The sequence below is a fragment of the Eurosta solidaginis genome, chromosome 5 (assembly GCF_040869045.1).
Source record: "Eurosta solidaginis isolate ZX-2024a chromosome 5, ASM4086904v1, whole genome shotgun sequence".
NCBI lineage: Eukaryota > Metazoa > Arthropoda > Insecta > Diptera > Tephritidae > Eurosta > Eurosta solidaginis.
This window is the reverse complement of record NC_090323.1, coordinates 191,597,516-191,619,046: the sequence shown is the minus strand read 5'-3', so window position 1 is coordinate 191,619,046 and position 21,531 is coordinate 191,597,516. Positions and strand designations below refer to the sequence as shown.

Below are 21,531 nucleotides of genomic sequence, written 5' to 3'. Positions count from 1 at the left end.
TTAAAATTGGTTCATCTTATCTTGAGTTAAAAACATTAACCTATTTGAAGAAAGAAACAAACCCATCATAAATAAGAGTTATTAAAGTAACCCGGATTCTGGTTTGGAAAAGACATGTTTCCTAAATAATAAGCTGCTCAAGGAGGTATTTCTTACAAATCCCGCTATACATTTTTTATTAGAATAGGTCAGCCCCCTTGGTTCATTTACTCGAAGCAAAGTAAAGAAAATGGACCAAATTGCGATTCTAAAGCATCCTCAAAATTTCATCAAAGTCGATCTACCCGTTAAAGAGGAGTTCTGCACAAATATCACGGAAAGTATTCATGGTAGAATTCTGAACATTGAAAAAAAAAAAATTATATGAGGAAATTATATGGTTCGGGAGGAAAGGGTTTGGGTTGGAGTGAGAAAGCATGAAATGTGAAAGGGTAGGACGCAGTAAGTTGGAGATGAAAAGGAACTTTAGTTTCGGTAAACCCACTTGCATAAAATCCCTAGTAATCCCTCTCAATAAAATAATATTAAAGCGACCAGAAGTGTTAACGTTCTAGAGGCAATAAATTGAGTCGAGAACAAATTAGCGCAGTTTAATTGAAATCATGCGAATTAATAGCGAAGATCATTTCAAACTCACAGAGACGTCAATGATGCTCTTAATTTTTATTTTTGTTTCTTAGCACCTATTATTTTTGCTTGTGTTGTTGTTGTTAGGCGTTTTGCATTTGTTGTAGTTGCTAATAACGTTGCTATTGCTCTTATTGTAGCCGGTATATTTCGTTCTTTCTTAAACAAAATCAACGAGCGGCATTCGGCTGGCAGCTTGCGCCAACAACACGTCTCCGCAAAAAAAAATTACTCGGCCAACTTTTGAACGAACGCACGGCGAAGGTAACACAAAACACATAAAACTATTTGTGAGCGTATGTGTGTATTGCTCTTGAGTTGGCATACACGCACCAGTCACACCAAATGCTTATCAAAATGTTGGTTTTCAATTTGCGTGTATGGGTGATTGTACAATGTGCTTTATATGATGCTGATTCATACCAGGTTGCTACTGTGCTGCTACATATATTTGTCGTATCTCGCTTTTAGAGCATTATTCGTCCTCATCAACAACACAGCACACTTTTCTTATTGTCAATAATATGACGATGACAACAGCAAGAGAAAACAACAATAAAAACTTCGACTCGGCGAAAAGTATTTGCAGATTGTCAATACTAAAATACTTACAATAAGCAGCGATATTTAGCTGAAAAACATGCGATACGACAACTAGTCTCGCCAGCAAAAAAGCTTAACGAACTATGAGTTGTTTTTGGGGGGCTGCATATAAAGGCATACATACATTGATGAGTGATTTTAACTAAAATATATCACTTATTGTTGTGAAAGATTTACGTTTTGATTAGTGATAACCATAGCAGATTTACGAAGGCCCATTATTTGATCATTCGAATACCAAACTAAAATACCAGATTCAAGGGGTTGTGTAGCGCAACCTTTTCAGGTTGCCAGCGCAATATATAGCTTCTCCAAACCCAATTGTCAACCTCACCTATCCGTGGTGAATCCTGTTTCATTAACAGCTGAGGCTCTGGCGACCTCGAACTCATCATTGATCTAGGGGGTGGGATGGCGGTATGGCCAAGAGGTCGCATGTGGTCATAAAAAATCGTTCCCGAGATGGACGGTCTTAGTACCGGAAAGTACCGGATCTGCATTCGGGGAGTGTCCTCATTGCTACAACAACAACAATACCACTCCCGGGGGCAAAGGTTTTGAAGAGATTAACAAGGTATAATCAAAACAGCTGTCGCCTTGTTCGTCCTGATGTCACGTTGTTTAAGTTTTTTCCAAATTATTGAACAAATTAAAAATTTTAAATTACCTCAAATATGTAAATGTTCTCATTCATTTACAAAAGCAATGAGGACAATTCCTGCTTAATTAATACAAAGGACCAATAAGTTTACCGAAATAGCCAAAAAAACTTCGAAATTATACCGAAAATATTTTTGAAATGGTTTTAGGGGAGCCCGGAGTTAACTCCGAAACAATTTTGAAATCATCCCTAAAATATCTCGAAATTTTGCACAAAAAGCTTTCGAAACGATCCTGCAATAGTCCCCATCGTATTCAGAAACAGCCTTGAAATAAATAATATATTCACGAAATTACTTCCAAAAGCAACCTGAACCATTTCAGAAACTATAAAAAATTACTCAAAAAAGATCTCGAACACAACTATATACAAAGCTCCCACAATTTACTTGAAGTTCAAGATCGAATGTTTGTATTTATCTACGGCGCGACCCATCGCAAGTCTGCCACTTCAGCGCATTCCAGGCCGGCCATTATAGCCTCTATACATTGGCAATCGGTCATTAGCAAACATGCCCCAAAAATTGTCACGAAGTCTCGAAATGATCTCGTTGAAATGATCTTGAAAACCAGACCGAAATGAATTTAGATTTAACGCGGAATTAATCCTGAACATATTTTATTATCTTAGAACCGTTCCAAATTGATAACAAAATAGTTTTGAAATTATTCCAAAAAGACACCGAAATCTGGGAATAGTCACCAGAGTTGCAATTATTCGAGAAAGATCCCATCCCGAAATTCAGATACTAACGTCTGAAAATAAATGTTTTTGACCAAATAGGAACAAGTTTTATCATTTTTCGAGCGAAATAAAAAACTTGAAACAAAAAAATTTTATTTTCCGATAAAATAAAAATGTAAATAAATTAAAATTATTTTGCAAAAGAAAAACAAAAAAAATATTACAAAAATACAAAAATACAAAAGCGCGATATACATCCGAAAAAAATTTAGAAATACACTCGGAGTGTTTGTCAAATCATTGCCGAAGACGACCCCGCTTAGAAAATTTGTTTTTAATTGAAAAAAAACTTGTTTATAAATTTTTGATGTTGCTTTGACCTAGACTTGAAACCAGGACCATTGGTGTGGTAAGCGGACCGTTTTCTGATCAACAAAAAAAAAATAAATAAATAAATACCTAAATAAATAAAAATAGTATTCCGAGCGAAATATAAAAACTTAAAAAAGTTATTATTTACGCAACAACAAAAATAATTTGTTTCTAAAAATCGAAAAAATATTTCCGGGCGAAAAAAATCAAAATACATATTTTTCACTGAGCAAAATTAGAACTAAAACAAATCGGAAGTAAAAAATTTAAAAAAATATATAAAAGCACAGAAAAAAAAAACTAAAAAAAATCCAAATATAACTTTTTTTGAGTAATAAAAAATTCATTCATCAATAAAAAATTTTAATTATTTTTGAGCAAAACAAAAAAACTTAAAACTGAAATTTGGAAAATGATAAGTTAAAAAAAAACCACTTTCAAAAAATTACTCATAAATAAAAATTGTTGGTTTTCAAGCAAAATAAAAATCTTTAAAAATTTTTTATTAAAAAAAAAGTTAAAACTAAAAAAAAAACAAGTAAGGAAGGCTAAGTTCGGGTGTAACCGAACATTACATACTCAGTTGAGAGCTATGGAGACAAAATAAGGGAAAATCACCATGAAGGAAAATGAACCTAGGGTAACCCTGGAATGTGTTTGTATGACATGTGTATCAAATGAAAGGTATTAAAGAGTATTTTAAGAGGGAGTGGGCCATAGTTCTATAGGTGGACGCCATTTAGGGATATCGCCATAAAGGTGAACCAGGGCTGACCCTAGAATTTGTTTGTACGATATGGGTATCAAATTAAAGGTGTTAATGAGTATTTTAAAAGGGCGTGGGTATCAAATGAAAGGTGTTAATGAGTATTTTAAAAGGGAGTGGGCCTTAGTTCTATTGGTGGACGCCTTTTCGAGATATCGCCATAAGGGTTGATCAGGGGTGACTCTATAATGTGTTTGTACAACACCGGAATCAAATGAAAGTGTTAATAAGTATTTTAAAAGGGAGTGGGCCTTAGTTCTATAGGTGGACGCCTTTTCGAGATATCGCCATAAAGGTTGACCAGGGGTGATTCTAGAATGTGTTTGTACAATACGGGAGTCAAATTAAAGGTATTAATGAGGGTTTTAAAAGGGAGTGGTGGTAGTTGTATATGTGAAGGCGTTTTCGAGATATCGACCAAAATGTGGACCAGGGTGACCAGAACATCATCTGTCGGGTACCGCTAATTTATTTATATATGTAATACCACGAACGGTATTCCTGTCAAGATTCAAAGCCATTGAATTCGCCCTGCAGAACCTTTTCATTTACTTCTACTTAATAAGGTAGGTGTCCCACCAATTTTACAAAGTTTTTTTCTAAAGTTATATTTTGCGTCAATAAACCAATCCAATTACCATGTTTCATCCCTTTTTTCGAATTTGGTATAGACTTATGGCATTTTTTTAATTTTTTGTAACTTTCGATATCGAAAAAGTGGGCGTGGTTATACTCAGATTTCGTCCAATTTTTACACTAATAGAAATTGAGTTCAGATAAGTACGAGAACTGAGTTTAGTATATCGATTTTTGCTCAAGTTATCGTGTTAACGGCCGAGCGGAAGGACAGACGGACGCCTGTGTAAAAAAACTGGGCGTGGCTTCAACCGATTACGCCCTTTTTCACAGAAAACAGTTATCGTCCTAGAATCAAAGCCTCTACCAAATTTCACAAGGATTGGTAAATTTTTGTTCGACTTATGGCATTAAAAGTATCCTAGACAAATTAAATGAAAAAGGGCGGAGCCACGCCCATTTTGAAATTTTCTTTTATTTTTGTATTTTATTGCACAATATCATTACTGGGGTCGAATGTTGATATAATTTACTTATATACTGTAAAGATATTGAATTTTTTGTTAAAATTTGACATTAAAAAAAATTTTTTTTAAGTGGGCGTGGTCGTTCTCCGATTTTGCTAATTTTTATTAAGCATACATATAGTAATAAGAGTAACGTTCCTGCCAAATTTAATCATGATATCTTCAACGACTGCCAAATTACAGCTTACAAAACTTTTAAATTACCTTCTTTTAAAAGTGGGCAGTGCCACGCCCATTGTCCAAATTTTTACTAAGTTTCTATTCTGTTCATTTTAAATAGCGATCTGAGATGATGATTGCCCAGGAACCTACATACCAAATTTCATCAAGATATCTCAAAATTTACTCAAGTTATCGTGTTAAAGGACAGACGGACGGACGGACGGACGGACGGCCCAATCAATTTTTTTTCGATATTGATGATTTTGATATATGGAAGTCTATATCTATCTCGATTCCTTTATACCTGTACAACCAACCCTTATCCAATCAAAGTTAATATACTCTGTGAGCTCTGCTCAACTGGGTATAACAAAATATTTCCTCACCGAAATGAAAAACTCATAAAATATTTATTATTTTCTGTGCGAAATAAACAACAACAAAAATTTTACAATCAACATAAAAAAAGTTATTTTCATAAAAGGAAGGAGGGAAATTTTATGCTAAAAAAAATTTCGAAAATATAAAAATTTTTAAATTGAAATATTTTCCAAGCAAAAAGAAAACTCAAACTGAAATAAAAATAAAAAAAAAAATAAATAAATAAATAAGATCCCATCGAAATAGAAAACACAAAAAAAATATCTATTAATTATTTCTTATTTCCTTATTGGTGTACTTCTTATTAATGAAGGGGGCCTACTCCTTTAGTATGGTATTTTGGTTTATATTTTAACCAGTCACAGTTATTTGAGATCCCTGGATCCCTGGATCGCCTAACAGTCATTTTGCCGATAGATTAGATGGATTTCCACGATTCATCGATTTGACATGGAACGACTCATATGTAAAGGATTTTGTATTTATTCTTGTAATTGGTATAATGTTTGCTGTTGAGTTTTTGTGGCGTTGGCGGTCGCTAGCAATGAATATTTGTAGTCGTACTGGCACTGAAACTACTCGAACTCAATTTAAACTCTGAGATGTGCCATTGACGACTCCGCCTCTGATAAATGTCTGTATAGATTGCACAGGGTTCTAGTACAAATGGTATATATGTACTTAATACACATGCATATGAATATACTTATAGCGCGACTGTTGCTATGTTTTCTTCTTCTACTTCTACATTTAATTTTTCTTTCTCTTCTTCTTCTTCATTTTTGATTTTGCAGCTAGTATGCCCACTGGGGTGCTGTGATGTGCGATATGCCAGACGCACCACGTTCGTTCTCTAATTTTAGACAATGTAATTACAATAAAAAGAGAAGCAACAAAATACAAAAAAAAAAAAAAAAACAAAAACAAAAAAAAAAATATACGAAAAAAATGCTACAACAACATTAACATTGATAAAGCAAGCAAAGGGAAAATACAAAACAAAAAAAATCAAAAAGTGTAGAGTAACAACAACATCAATGGCAACAACAATTAAAACAAAATGCAACAAAAACCAGCAAATAGCAGCAACAACAATCAAAGAAATAACAACAAAAATAGCCAACAAACAAAGATATTGTATATACGAGAACGCTCATAAAACGATCAATGTTCACTCGATCGGCCGAGCCGAGAGTCGATTTTGTTTTGACGCGTTTGTGTGTGTGTGTCGGTTTGAATGAGGTGGAGGAGTGAGTAGTGAAATAAAGTGCAGTAAAGTAAAAATGCCGCATGAGACGTCGACCGACCGATGATGGCAACAGCTGCTGCTGCTGTTGTTGCTTATTTGTAAAGGCTTGACGGCGGTGGTGGTGGTCGCGGTGGCGATAATTGTGGTTCTGTTGTTGATGAGCGCCAAAATGAGGAAAATTCAAAAGATTTTCATGCGCGAGCATCACGATCGTGTTTGAGAAGCATTTAGAACATTTGTGTGTGCATACACACAAGCATGCATGCGTACATATCACACACATTCACTCATTTGTTTGTTTGTATGTTTTTCTTATATTTAGCGCTCTTGCCGCCGTTGCAATGGGCAACGTGCTACTCGTTCATACATACATACATGCATACATACATACATATTTTATTTTTCTTTATACACATCAGATAGGTGCCCGTTTATGTATGAGTCTCTTGGCTTATCGAGCGTGTCGTACGGTTTGCCTACATACAATATTGTGTGTGTGTGTGTGTATTACTTTGTGTATCCGCATGTAACGATTGCACGCCCGCAATCTGATGGTGAAATATCAGAAATATGCCAATCTTTGCGAAATGTTGACTCACTCATGGACTTCATTTCTACAGGTAATCCTTGACTTTATCGAAATACAAGAAATTATACTCATATGCACACATACATACCTGCATACATATTTTCTTTTTTTAAACCAAATTTCACAGCTAGATTATCAAACAAAATTTGTAGTCAACACAAATTTTTGGGCTTCCAGATAGTTAATTATTATGAAGATATGTTTGTATATAGCAAAATGCTCTGAAAGTAGCAAATCAGTTGAACTATATTCCCTTGAATCGCATAATAAGTGGAGTGAAAATTGAGATATCTCAATTAATGGAAATGCAGTTGCAGACTGAACTATACTAATCAAATTAAAATAAAAAACTTGTGCAATAAACCAGGCCCAAAGATTAAGCATTTTATAATGCCTGTGAGAAAAACGACCAAACGATAAGTTTATTTAATAGCCGCGGCATGATAATGAGAAGTTGTATCTCTATGACCTAGCCTAACACAACTTCTCTGAATCCATAACTTAAGCAGAACTGAAAACTTAAGTTTGATACGATAACGTTTTCATTTTTATACCCAGCTGTACTTGTACTAGAGGTTTACGCCGATCACTTTGTCAGCGGCGGCGGCGTGGGCGGCGCGCCGGGGTACGCCGGTGCTCTTATTTTAAAAAGTTTGATTTTTCTATTTAAAAGAATAATATTTAGAAAAGCTTTTGTTTGTATGTATTTATCACACTATATGCCAGCACAGAAACTATAGGACTGCGACTTCGAACTCATATGTACCTTCGTCGACGTCACTTTCCTAGAAGCTCTAGGTGTAGCTGCGCAGATTTTCTAACGGATGATGTTGTTTGCTGCCGAGCTACACCAGAGAAACACCTTGAAATGTTAGGAAGTGACTATTCGGCCAAGGATGCCGCCCTCGAAATCATAAGCAGTCCAAGTGGATGTCATTGCGTAACTCATGGGTGAAAATCGTATAATCCTCTGCGCATCTATATAATTAAAAGTTTACAAGGACCGCGATAAAATTTTTAAAATGTAGACCAAAGTTTGTGTTCACAACATTGATTTCAATAGTCTTCGTTATATCAAAACGATATTTTAGATTGAAAGTCGACCTATTTCAAGTTGAAAGATGTTAACTGCTGTTTTACGGCCTTATGATATAAGAGCTCATTATGGATGACCGCACAGCTTCAGTTTTCAGACTAGTTCGACTGTCCACTACGTTAGGGTAGTAGCACACACGGTCATTCTTGGGAAATCTTTTGCTTCACCACTTTGAGTGTTCTTGCGAAGGACAAAGCCTCACCTGGTAAATATATGTGCCTACGTGAAGGTAATATTTAAACTTGGTTGATAGGCGCGTTTATCGACGGCGTATATCACTAAATTGCACACAGGGTATTATATCTCTGATTGGATAGCGGTTGATTATCATTGATCATCCATAAATCATCAGTATGATTAAGCCATGTCCGTCCGTCTGCCCCTCCGTTAACATGATATCTTGAGAAAATATTGAGATATCTTCACCAAATTCGATATCAGGGCTTTTTTGAACCCATAATAGATTTGTATGGAAAATGATGGAAATCGGCCGATAACCACTCCCACTTTTTAGATAATAGAAAATTTAGAAAAAAGGAAAAACGAGATAATTCAAAAACGAATACCGCTAGCAAATGAAATTTGGTAGCTAGGTTGGTTTTATAACGCAAAACATAAATTGCAAAAAAATTTGGAATATGGGAGTGGCACCACCCACATTTAGAATATGAAAATTTGGAAGTTTAACAAGTCGTAAATCCAAAAAATACGGCGACAGACGGAAGGTTTTAAGACCGGGGCAAACTCCTGTAGGAACGAAAACGGCGACCTTGTAACTGATGTCCAGAGAGTGCTTAGATTATGGAGCGAATACTTCTCTGCTCTCCTAAATGCAGGCAGCAATTCACCGCGCAGATGAATAACCCGATCCCGCAATCGATGATGAGGGAATATATGTCCCCCCGCCCGATTATGACGAAGTTAGAATAGCAATAACCAGATTGAAAAACAACAAGGCCGTGGGCGCTGATGGATTGCCTGCGGAGCTATTCAAGTACGGCGGCGAGGAGTTGGTAAGGCGCATGCAGCAATTTCTTAGCAAAATATGGGCGGACGAGTGCATGCCCGATGATTGGAATCTAAGTGTTCTTTGCCCAGTCCACAAGAAGGGGGATACTGCAAAATGCCCCAACTATCGTGGAATCAGCCTTCTTAATATCGCATATAAGGTCCTTTCAAGTGTATTGTGCGAAAGATTGAAGCCCACCGTGAACCGGCTGATTGGACCTTATCAGTGCGACTTCAGACCTGGTAAATCTACCATCGACCAGAATTTCACAAAGCGCCAAATCTTGGAAAAAACCCGTGAAAAGAGAATCGACACACATCACCTCTTCGTCGACTTTAAAGCCGCCTTCGACAGCACGAAAAGGAGCTGCCTATATGCCGCTATGTCTGAATTTGGTTTCCCCGCAAAATTTATACGGCTGTGCAAAATGACATAGAGCAACACCATCAGCTCAGTCAGAATTGGGAAGGGCCTCTCCGAGCCGTTCGAAACTAAACGAGTTTTCAGACAGGGTGACCCCCTATTGTGCGATTTCTTTAATTTGATGCTGGAGAAAATTATACTAGCTGCAGAACTTAACCGCACTGGAACAATATACTATAAAAGCGTGCAATTACTGGCATATGCTGATGACATTGATATCATTGGCCTAAACACCCGCGCTGTTAGTTCTGCTTACTCCAAACTGGAAAAAGAAGCGGTAAAGATGGGTTTGATGGTGAATGAGGACAAAACGAAGTACCTGCTGTCATCGAGCAGAGTCAGCGCATATGCGCCTTGGCAACCACGCTACTGTTGGCAGCCATAATTTCGAAATAGTAAAAGACTTCGTTTATTTGGGAACCAGCATCAACACTAGCAACAACATCAGCACTGAAATCCAGCGAAGAATCAATCTTGTCAATGAATGCTACTTTGGACTAGGTAGGCAATTGAAAAGTAAAGTCCTCTCTCGGCGAACGAAAATCATACTCTACAAGTCACTTATCGTACCCGTCCTGCTATATGGGGCAGAAGCATGGACCATGATAACAGCAGATGAAGCGGCTTTGGGAGTATTCGAGAGAAAAGTTCTTCGAAAGATTTATGGACCTCTACGCGCTGGCGATGGCGAGTACCGAAGAAGATTTAATGATGAGCTGTACGAGCTATATGCAGACATCAACATAGTCCAGCGAATTAAAACGCAGCGGCTGCGATGGCTAGGCCATGTTATGCGAATGAAAGATGATGCTCCGGCCAAGAAAGTGTTTCTATCGGAACCCGCTTATGGAAGCAGAGGTAGAGGGCGGCCCCACTCCGTTGGAAGGACCAGGTGGAAATCGATTTAAACTCCCTTGGTGTGACCAATTGGCGCCGGTTGGCGGAGCGAAGGAGCGACTGGCGCGCCTTGTTGGATGGCCATAACCGTTTAGACGGTTAAGCGCCAGTTAAGTAAGTAAGTAAGTAAGAATGAAGATAATCAAAATCTGTTAAAAACAAATCTTAACACAGTTTACAATAACTCTATGGTATTTAACTACATTTGGCTGATATTCTACCTCAGTAGTGGTATGTTTGAGATAAGAACAAAACTTAAACAAATTTTGAAAATGGGCGTGTCTTTGCCCCTTTAGTGTTACTCTTACCAAAATACTTTTAATGACATAAGTCGATCAAAAATCTCTCAATCCGAACGAAATTTGGCATAAACATTTTTTTTTTATAGACAAAACCGTTAAACTGCATTTTTACCCGCTCAAGTTCATTGGTGGTAGGCTCTGTATGCTTTTTGCTTTTTTGAACGAAAACACTATTAATCACACAAAACAAACAACAACATCGTTTCAAGTGCACAGCTGGGTATGTAATATTCGGTTGTCCCCGAACTTACGACTTGCTTACTTGTTATATATATCGAAGAATGAATCTTGCCAACAATATCTTTGGACTGAAAAGGCAACTGAAAATTAAAGTCCTTGCTTGGCAAACAAAGACCATGCCCCTCAAGTCACTTCAAGTCCTGTTGCATGGACCATGACAATATCAGATGAAGCGGCTCTGTGAGTGTTCGATAGAAAAGTACGTTTACGCAACGGCGTGCGATTTGTACCAGCTTAATTCGACAAAGGTATTCGTATGCGAAACCACCTATGGAACAAAGGTAGAAGGCTCCCCCACTCCACTGGAAGTACCAAATGGAAACGATTTCAACGACACATCTAGCGGCATTATTGAAGACTCGCGGTAGTGGTTAAATAACTCGCTACAAAACGGGTTGTGCTTAATTACGGAGACACGAACCTCTGTGCTACGGTGCTATCAACATCAAATATCTAAGTGGATTCTAGATACTAAAACGCCACCATATTTGCATGTTTTTTAGTTTTTTGAAATTATATTTATTAAATGGGAAGTTTCTTGAAGCATGATCGCATGATTACTTCGTTTGGTTAGATTTTCAAAATATCTGGCCCGGTCTCCACCTGTCGCAATTATTTCCCTTACTTGCATTGCATTGTTTGTAGCTTCATGGGAAGCATCTCAGAAATTAATCGTAGAATTCCAGCCGATCCGTAAAATTATCGTTAATATTAAGACCCGCACGCCACCAAACGAAAACGTTTTCTCTTTATATTGCATTACCACGGTGTCCTGATCTAAGTGAAAGATCTAAGTAAGAGAAGTATCTTAAAAATCGATCGAAAGATTCCACATTCTCTGCAGGCATTTTCCAAAGATCTTTAGCTATCTTGATCTCTGACTCATCCAGAAGAATTTGTTTTCCTAAGTATTTAAATTTAATAGAACCTTTAGCTATCTTCCAAGTAACAAGACTCTCTCCACGGAAGGTTACTCAAAATTCTATTGCGAGATTGCCTTATTTTTTACTGAAAAATGAAAATGTCCACTAGATTTTAACATATTTCAACAATGAGCGATTTTTTTCGCATTTTATAAAAATATAAGTCAATTTGGTGTAAGTGTTGTCATCGGGATTAAGATTTTGTTACTACCATTAGATAACACTCACAGATCTGGATTAATTTAATCTTGTACTCATGTAAATGCATATGATATGAATTTGTAATATTTCATTTTAATCAGTAATATTGCATATATATACATATTTTCTGAAGAAAAATGTATCTACATATTTATAATTTAGGCATGCTTCTCCTCAAATCATTAGATCACAAAAATATGAATATTCCATCCGTATTCAAATTGATCTGCATGCCCTACATAAGGAAATTGTTCATTTAGTTCCAACAACTACCTTCGAAATGCCTGTGAAGACCTCAATAATGAGAAAAGTCTTTTCCAAGATTTGCTCCAATATATTTCCACTATTTTAACTCCCCTATTCCGATGTCAAAAAGTTGTCATTTCGAGGCCGAATAACTACACAATATTAGCTATTTATGAATCCATTTGGTGTCATATATGACTCTTACTTAGGCTCATAGGATAAATGAAAAAAAGGCTTATATCGGACGACCGCCGCAAGAACGGAAATACATTCATTTTGGACTCCTAAAGAAGCGCATAAAGAGCGTCGACGCTCCGATTTTGGACTCCTTTAAAATAGCTTTATGAATCCGAATGTTTGCCGGGTTTTGATTTCAAAAGCGCATACTTATGCATATTTCCGTATTTTTCCGCATATTTTAAGCGCTTATAACAATGATTTTATAGCATATCATATTCCATATTGAATTAACTTCCAGGTAGCTTATTTTCCTGCAGAGATGTTACAAAGAGGAGTAAGCAAATACTATAAGTAATTTTCTTCAAATATATTAACGAGTTGGAACGCTACATATGATTAAAAAATTCATTAACACGTTATTGGAAAACCATTGTGACTTTTGAGGTTTTTCACTGCCGATTATGATTTCACATCAAAAATGGTATGTGGAATGCTTTAAACTGAAAACTGAAGTATGCTTTATCCCAGAGCAGCAACAGCAACGAAAAATGAGCTATGCAACAGCTCTAGCTCTGGCTCTGAACAAGAACAGAAAAGTGAAAACAATTCTTAAGCTCTGCTACGAGCTACGTCGTGTTTAAGAGCGGAGCAAATAGCAGAATAAAAACTACAAAACGAAATGCTATTTGTAGTGGAGCGAGAGCAAACATATACAAAATTAATGCCATTTGCTCTGTTTGGTATTGTTATGCAAAACTTTATTTTCTCTCTTGTTTTTGTTGTTGGAGCTGATGTAGCGCCTTAATGTTGTGTCGTTTTTGTGCTTCTGGCTATGTTTTTAAGTCTTCAAATTGCTGTTGTAGCTTCTTGTTTTTTTTTTTTTTTTTGTTATTGTTATTGCATCGAGATACTCACCTCTGTTCCCACGTTTCATTGTTGTAGAAAAGTTAGCAACTAAAGAAAAGGCAAAATTCTGCATAAAAATATCGAACAGAGCAAATCGCATTACATTCTTTTAACTCTTGCTCCACAACAAATAGCATTTCGTTTGGTGTTTTTATTCTGCTCTTTGCTCTGCTCTTAAAAACACGCGTAGTTCGTAGCAGAGCATAAGAAATGCTATCAATTTTTTTTGGCTACGTGTCTGCTCTATATGCGCTTTTCTTGTTCATGTCTCAGAGCCGGAGTAATAGCAAAAAAAAAGCAGTCACTGGTTCCAACATTGTGCGGTCGGGGTAAGTTATCTTCGGCTGCAGTGCTTTAAACAAAAAAAAAAATTTTATATTTTGGGAATAGAGCTAGACGTCATATTGAGCTTCGAAAATCTTTTAAAAAACCTATCGTATCATGATTTGTTTGAAGAAAGCCCTATGTCAGTATATTTTCACAAACGTCGTATGGCACAAATCGTTAAAAAAAAACACGTATATGGTAATAAGACATTATCACCTCATGCGATAATAACGATAATGGAACTCAGGATTTCGTGCAATTGGTCGAGCATCATTGCATTCAAACTTGTGTATCATATTTTTTACAATACACTAACAACATACACGGCTATGCATTTGCTACGTCATACGCAACATCAGAAACCAAGGCGAATCCATACGAGGTGGTGGCAAAGCGAATTCAAACCATTCGCAGTGCAGAAGAATGTTAAGTCAAAATAACAAAAAAAAAAAAAAAAAAAAAAAAAAAAAAAAATTCAACAAAATTTTAATTGATTTCGATTAATTGACATATTCAAGTACAACGCGCTGTATGGAAAATAATCAAGAAGAAGGAATCAGCTGTTGGGATAACAACACCTGATACTGAATTCGCCTTGTCAGAAACGGTAGTTAATTTTTTCGATATCGAAAAAATGGGCATGGTTATAGTACTATTTCGTTCATTTGAAATAGCGATCTGAGATGAGTGCCCAGGAACCTACATACCAAATTTCATTAATATACCTCAAAATTTACTCAAGTTATGGTGTTTACGGACAGAGGGACGGATGGACATGGCTAAATGAATTTCTTTCTTCTCCCATATCATTTGGATATATAGAAGTCTATATCTATCTCGATTAGTTTATGCCGTTACGGGGTACCGTTATGCGAACAAAATTAATAAAATCTGTGAGCTCTGCTCAGCTGAGTATAAAAAGTTGTTCACCATCCGTAGCTTTCATTTGGCATAGCAACGTTTTCAACATTAAATAAACAAAGTTCTGAACTCCTTTGATATTTTGCGGAAACTATTGCAAACAAATCAACAAAAGGTGTAAAAGCTCCTTGTCACTGTCTATAGCGGTAATAAGCATTGTTGCCAGCCTGAAATACAGGAGATATACACAAAATCATTATTTTGACCGAACTTCAAGCGCACAAAATAACTTGTAGAAAATAAGGTAGCTTGTTTTTTTTGCTTGGTTTGTTATATAAAATAGGAAAAGTTCTTAATGAAGAAAGTGACAAATATAAGTACGTAAAACAGTACAAACTCTTCTCGTAGAAGTGTTAATGTGCTCATATTTTATCGTTCACGAGATGATCGGGCTTATAACTTAATGGTGCTTGTTACGGGAACGTACCGTAGCTATATCCCGCAAAGGACCATCAACATCGATAACACTCCCCAAAACCCTCGGAGAGTGTCCCTATCGCTACAACAACAACAACGAAGCTCAATCCTTCAACCCTATATATAGAAGCGGCGAAATGTACTCTTTTCAACGACATCAAAGCTGTGTTGATAGAATAATTTTTCTTCTATCCTAATTAAAAAAAATTGCATTTAAGTAAAACTTTATCATAACAATAATAATGATAAAATAATAATGATAGGCCTTTAGCTCGATTCGAATCCGCGAAATAAAAAAAAAATTTAAAAAAGCTGGTATTTCCAGGGAGAAGGAAATCAACAAAGAGAAAAATGGCAGTGATGATTTTTGTTTTTTTTTTAATTTTGCCAATTAAATTTTTATATTTTATATTTTCGTTAGTTTAAGAAAAAAAACTTCCATGAACTGTGTAACTGAAACTACACAAACCAATCTCGAAAGCGTTCTCGCAAAAATTTGAAAATTCGAGACAAGTTTAGAAAATTAGTACAAGTTGTCGTTATCTTCAAAATTCGCATTGATTTTTGGTAATTTTTTTCCCGTAATTTTCTTCCATATAATAAAGTTTGAAATGTTCGTGCATTTTTTTTCGAATTTTGGAACACGTTTTTAATATTGATTTGCATAGATGCAATTACAAAATTGATGAAGTTTTTCTCAAAATATCGAAAAAAAAAAATAAGAGCTTTACTGACGAAATTTCATAAAAATTGCCACTGCTATTTCCGTAAACTTCCGGGATTTTCGTAAACTTCGTTCAAAGCTGTATTTCACAGTTCTGTAACAGTTCACATAACAGTATTTAGCTGCCGTTTAGAGTAAAACTAACTACATTCGAAAACAAATGCTATGTAAATTACAGTTTTTTTTGTTTTTTTTTTAACTTTAAAGTAATTTTACTTCAAAACGGTCAGTTCTTTTGATAACACATTATTATTATTAGAACTGGAAGCACAGCGATCTTTGTGTATATTTATTGTGCACGACCTTTCAACCTAATTTTGTATGTGGTGGATTATAATGTATCTAAGTACCTCTTCAAGCTTTTTACTCCATATCACATAGGGATTAATAGTCACACCACCTATTAGGGAGAGTCTCTGCCTTGCCAAAGCGGCGCATTCGCTGATAATGTGAACCGGCGTTTCATCCTCCAACTCACAGAAACGACAAATTTTAGTATCGTATAGTACCCAGTGAGAGTTCGTAGATCCTCCCTACTTAGATTGATGGGTTTGGCTGATACTTTCGTTGCCGGAAGTACAAACAGTTTCTCCTATCTTTGCCCTGGACAGTCAATCCAGTGACGTCTGAATTGTTTTGTTTCGCAGTTACCTATGGTTTCCCTGGTGTGTGCTTTTGTGAGTCCACAAAAGAGCTTTGGACCATAGAATGCTGATATAGCACCCTGCTTTGCTAAGTAAGCTGCATGTTCATTATCTTCATGTCCGGGAACCCATCCTAACAAAACATTCTTTTTGGCTCCCAGGTAATTAAGGATTTCACCAACACATAACTATCTACGTAAAAACTAAAAACTGTTTGAAAAACTGCACGCACATACGTACATACTTAGTTTTCAAACACACATTTTTCAAAAACACTCAAAATGCATTTTCCAATATTCCCCCAAATTTAATTTTTTTTATCTTTTCGTTCTATCTACATATAAACATCAAAAAAAAAAAAAAATAGTCTCTTCTTTAAAGGCCTGCCAACTACATACTTATGAATGTATCTACATAACATCAAGCAAAGCTGCCCCAATTTTGCCGCTACAGTTCACAATTTCCCAATTTCACGTCTCTTTGCACGCTAAAAAACTTAAAAACAAAAATAAGACACTTTAAATACAAATACTATTTGTATGTATAAATACATTAATGTTCATGAATATATATATTTTTATTTTTATGCATTGCTTTTATTTGCCGATTTCTTGTCTTTGCACATTACATCCTACTTTACTTTTTTCGTACGACCCAAGAAACATTTTTAACGACACGCCTCATGGGACTGTTAGACTGGTAGTGGATTTGTATAGGAGAGAGGAGTTCGGGGGCGACTAGATATTGCTACGCTTTTTGAGGTGTTCCTCGTCGTCACCGTAGTGCAATGAATGTTGATGCGACGCTAAATTTTCAGTTTTTCGCATTTTCCGCGGTCACCGCGGTAAGGAAAAGTTTGAGTTTTCTTTATGCGCTAATGAGTAGTTTTCGAGTCATTCGAAAATAGATGGACCAATGAACACTGAGAACAAAAAAAAACACACAGAAAAACGTATAGCCGCCGGCAGACTACGCACATTAAAAAAAAAAAAAAATAAATAAATAAATGTAAGGCGCGATAACCTCCGAAGAGATCTAAGGCCGAGCTTCTCTTCCAATTTGCGTCGTGCTCCTCTTGGTTTTCCCTACAAATTGGCCGGACGGGACCTATATGTTTTATGCCGACTCCGAAAGCACATTAAGAGTATGAAATAATAAAATTTATGAAACAGAAAAATTTAATTTCTTTTTCAAATCAATGCAGCTACGAAGCACTAAAAATTAAATGACCTCCGGCTTTTAGTCTTGTATATATGTGACCCGGTCTATGAAAAGGTGACTTATGACTCAAAAAAGAAATTGCGAGAAACAGCTGTTAAAGATAAACAATGCATTTCTTCAGGACGTTTGTGCTCTTCTTTTTTTTTTTGAGTCATAAGCCACCTTTTCATAGACCGGGTCACATATATTTAATTTTTTTTGTTAATTTTTTTTTTGTATAGAATTTTCTTTCAGGTTTCTAGATTTGAGTTGTTATTTTTATAACTTTTTAAGTTTATCTAGTTTTTCAGTTTAAATATTTTCTGGCTGTTCATATTTGTTTCGAAATTCTTTATTTTTGTTTCAACTGTTTTTCTTTATACCGGATAAAAAAAAAAAACATTTCTCAAGCTTTTGTTTTTTCCAAACTTAGATGTAGAAAATTCATAACATGTATTTTTCAGTGCTCTGGATACTTAGTTAAAAAAAAATTATAAATATAAAAAAAAAAAAATTTTATTGATTTATTTTTTTACTGTTTTGTTTTCACATAATTTTTTTTTTATAAAATTACTTTTTAACATTTTGTTTTTTTGATGTTTCTTAGATGTAGAAAATTCTTTATCAAAGTTTTCAATACCAAGTTAAAAAAATATAAATATTTAAACATTTTATTTTTATTTCTTTCTTTTGTTTTCGCATCGCTTTTATATAGATTTACTTATCATCATTTTGGTTTGGAAAAATGTTTTTTTTTTAAGTAACTAAATATGATCTGTTTTATTTTTTTAAATTTATTTGGTTTATCTAGTTTTTCAATTTAGATTTTTTAAAGGCTGCCCATACTCGTACAGACGTTTTTTAACTCTTAATCATTCTTATAAATTAAAAAAAATTTACAGCTTTGCTTTCTTAGAAAGTTTTGTTGAACGTATTTTCAAAACTTTGAGTAAAATAAAAAAATAAAAAAAAATTATAAAATTTTTGTTCTAAAATTTTGTTTAAATTCATTTCACAATTTTATTTAGGTATTTTTGACTTTTTTTTAGAAATTTACTGTTAGAATTAATAAAAACTTATTTTTTTTTACAATTTTTTTTTAATATTTTAGTTATTTTTTTATAAATAATTTACTTCTCAACGTACCGTTCGCACATAACTCTTCGTAGCAGAGGTCTTCATACAAAACTATAGCCTATATTTATTTTTATGTTAAACAACTTTTTCCCTTTTAAAATTTTTTTCAAAATTTTCAATTTTACTCAAACAAATTTTCACTCATTCTTTTAGCATAAATCTTTTACACTTTATCAACCGTTTCATCATTTAAACTTCAAGATTTGTATAAATTTACACACAGCATATAAATTTCTCATTTATTTATTTAGTTGCTATTATTTATTGGCATTTCATTGTAAGAAATTTTGTATCATTTTTTGAAAATAAGCAACAACATTTCATCATTTAAACACCGGCCGCCTCAATAAATTCACTCTTATATGTATTTCTATTAAATATTTATTTATTTTTCATTTTTGTATATAACTTCATCTGCTTTTTTATGTGTGTGGGTGGGTGTTTGCTTTAATGACGACACTACATATATACTTTACACACGCACTGACACTCATATGTATTGTACATACATATATACACATACACACTCATATATGTTTAGCTAGTGCTATTAATTTCTCAAATAACCTCCATAAAGTTTCTCAAAAAATCAGATGCGGAACTCTGTGTACACTAAAGTAAGTACTTTGCGATCGATTTCCGACATTACATCCGAACACAGCAATTATTAAACTACCACTAAACCAGCTGCTAAATTCGCATCCGTCGCATTGCGTTCGTTCACTCGCATTCGATTATGTTAACTGTTAAGTTTAACATTGTTTAGGTTAACAGCGTTGTTGGTATGCAACAACCCGAGTGGTTTGTTGCAGTCAAACATGTTTGTTGTTGAATTCTGTTAGCGCCACTGTGTTGAAAAATGTTAAATGTTAAGTTAACGTTAACAGAAAAATTTATTTTAATTATGTTTATGTGAAGTCTGCACAACGATGCAAAGTATAAATTTGGAAAGAAAAAAAATTTATTAAAAATAAATTTATTTTTTTGTTGTTTTTTGAGTAGTTGCTTTTATTTTTACTTCCTTTATATTAGGTCGGTTGAATGTTTGTCCGCTTTTAATACAAATCCTGCAAACGATTTTTAATTAACTTCTCATTGAGCTACAAACGTGAAACTTTACACAATAGCTTAGAACACCGTGACAATGCAATGGAAAATAAATCCGTTAGGTGGCGCACGGATCGAAAACAATTAGATAAGAATTTGAAATTTTTCAAACCAGGTCGATCACAGCCGATGACACGATACAAAAAGATTCGCTAGGGGGCGCACGGGATGAGATTATATAGCGTTAAACTATATACGTATTTAAATAAATTTATTCTATTTATTATCTATATATACAAGTGTACATTTTGATTGTCACTCCATAACTCGAGAACGGATAGAAAGATTGCCATGAAATTTTTAGGAAAGATACAGGAAGGAGAGATGATGGTTAGTTGATTATGAAATCCCAAATCGCTTTAGCCATTCTTGAGTTATATTTTTTTTTTTAGAAAAAATTCAAAATTTGAAAATTTGGTATATAAATTTGCCTATATTAGTATTTACGATCCTTTTTTCCGGGAAGTTAACCAGTGACGGGCTGGGACTGGGATTAGAACTAGGATCGGGACTGAGACTCGGAGTGGGACTGGGACTGGGACTGGAACAAAATACATACCACCCTCTGGGACAGGCAATAAGGGATGAAGAAGAATGAGAAGAAGGTGAGAGAAGAGAAAAGTAGAAGGATACTGAGAAAGAAATAGAATGAGACGAATATGGAGATAGATGAAGCGTAAAAGACGGAAGGAGGAGTGAATAAAAGGATCAGGAAAAAGTGAAGAGGGTGGGGAGAGGGCAGAGTTATACGGAAAAAGCTTATTAAAAATGCAGATAGGCCACATTTAGGGCAGAACAACGTCTGCCAGGTCTGCCTGTTTATTATATTCACATTTAAAAATTTTTAAAAATAACTGATTAGAAAATTTTCATTTTGAAATAAGATTGAAAGTAATATAACATAAAAGAAATTTACAAAATTAAAGTATATTTTACAATGTAGATAACCCTACAGACATATTTAAAAAAATCGTACGAAATGTAGGGAATTTTGGGTTTGATTTTTATGTAAGTTCCCATTGAGCTACAACTGTAAAACTTCACAGATAGGATAAGACGCCGAGAAAATTTGAGAAAAGGAGAAAAAATTCCGTTAGGTGGCGTACGGATCGAAATATTTAGATAAGAATTTGGAAATTTGGTGTTTTGAGAGCGATTTTAAAGTAACTTCTCATTGAGCTACAAACATGAACCCTCAGAGACAGGTTAAGATATCGTGACAAAGGAACAAAAGGAGAAAAAAATTTCATTAGGTGGCCGACGGATCGAAAAACTTAGATAATACTTTGGAAATATGAAACCGGGTTTTTTAAATAACTTCTCGATGAGCTAGAGGTTAAAAAATTGAGAGCTTAATTCAGACGTCGATGACAGCCGATGACATAATACAAAAAGTTTCGCTAGGAGGCGCTCCGTGCTCAGATATTTAGAAAA

At 34.9% G+C, this 21,531-nt stretch overlaps 1 protein-coding gene across 7 annotated transcripts in view; it reads right to left on the bottom strand.

The window, feature by feature from the left end:
• Window positions 1-19,687, bottom strand: part of vn (membrane-bound neuregulin protein vein) — a 288,582-nt gene extending 268,895 nt beyond the window's left edge. For 4 of the 7 annotated variants that reach the window (XR_010953403.1, XM_067787032.1, XM_067787038.1 and 1 more), the window contains exon 1: window positions 19,116-19,648. The gene's annotated coding sequence lies outside the window, so the exon portion shown is untranslated. Of the gene's footprint in view, window positions 1-18,999 lie in introns of all 7 variants that reach the window. The other 3 variants (XM_067787033.1, XM_067787034.1, XM_067787035.1) reach the window with 3 other exon arrangements.
• Window positions 19,688-21,531: the final 1,844 nt, after the last annotated feature.